Below are 1,016 nucleotides of genomic sequence, written 5' to 3'. Positions count from 1 at the left end.
CGGTGGTTATAAATCATGTCAACTTCTATGGTTTGCTGTAAGTAATCGTTTTAACATGTTGAATTATGATGTATGTTGAGAATCTGAATTGCAACTAACCCTAATGGTACTGATCCTTACTAGATACTGGTTTATTTAGATTATTAGTTGCCTGGTGTGGTGCCAGATCCGCGAAAATGGTGGAGGCTCTTTATATAAACAAGGTAAGCTTGATTCTTTACTCTAACTTGAGCATAGCCTGGTATCCTTCAATTTATTGTTCTGTAGGTTTCAGCTCCCGTAAATTGCTTAAAGTGTGCTTGGTTGTATATTAATGTAACTCTAAAGCAACATGTCTTTCGTTTTTTACGTTTCTTTCATAGCTTTTCTACATGGAATATCTATCACTCGTTTTAGTGTTCGAACGTGAACTCTATTTCCTCTTTTTTTTTTGTCGTAAGTTCTTTTTCAGCTTGTCTTCTTTTTCATCCTGTCTTCTTCTATTCTTATGAAATCTGAGCAACTATTTTGGTTTCAGTTAGACCAAGAATCTATTATATAGCTGAACTGCCAATTAACTATGGAGTTTCTTTCGAAGAGTTTAGTTATATTTATGTTATTTTTACGGAAAGTATGATTGATCTCTCTTTTCAATTCTGCAGGCCTCACTATAACTTGAATTTGCGAAGTATTGCTATCAATTGGCAACTGGTGCCTATTAATCTAGCTGTTTTCTCAACATCAAACAGTCGAGGAACCATTGTTGATTCTGGAACAACTTTGGCATACCTAACTGAAGAAACGTTTGATCCATTTGTCGATGCTGTAAGTTATCAGCAGTAGTATTTGATTGAAGTTGTTCGGTCCTGATCAATATAAAAGAAAGTGATTATATTGTTTTTATGAATACAGTGTTGTTTGTTTTCGAGACCTCAGTACTGAAACTTCAAATTGGTTATTATGTAGGTATTTGGGCTAAAGTCAAAAAGCAGAAGTCTAGTGATACTGTAACAGCAGCTGAATCAACCTATGATTTG

The 1,016-nt window shown here is 34.5% G+C and overlaps 1 long non-coding RNA gene across 1 annotated transcript; it reads left to right on the top strand.

The window, feature by feature from the left end:
- Nucleotide 1: 1 nt before the first annotated feature.
- LOC113330958 lies at nucleotides 2-1,016 on the top strand. Its single transcript, XR_003350592.1, has 4 exons — nucleotides 2-37; nucleotides 124-203; nucleotides 642-804; nucleotides 946-1,016. It is a non-coding gene; the product is annotated as an uncharacterized LOC113330958 (long non-coding RNA).

The sequence above is a fragment of the Papaver somniferum genome, unplaced genomic scaffold (assembly GCF_003573695.1).
Source record: "Papaver somniferum cultivar HN1 unplaced genomic scaffold, ASM357369v1 unplaced-scaffold_12086, whole genome shotgun sequence".
Lineage (NCBI taxonomy): Eukaryota > Viridiplantae > Streptophyta > Magnoliopsida > Ranunculales > Papaveraceae > Papaver > Papaver somniferum.
Note: the sequence above shows the minus strand (reverse complement) of the source record. Positions and strands in the feature narration are given on the sequence as shown.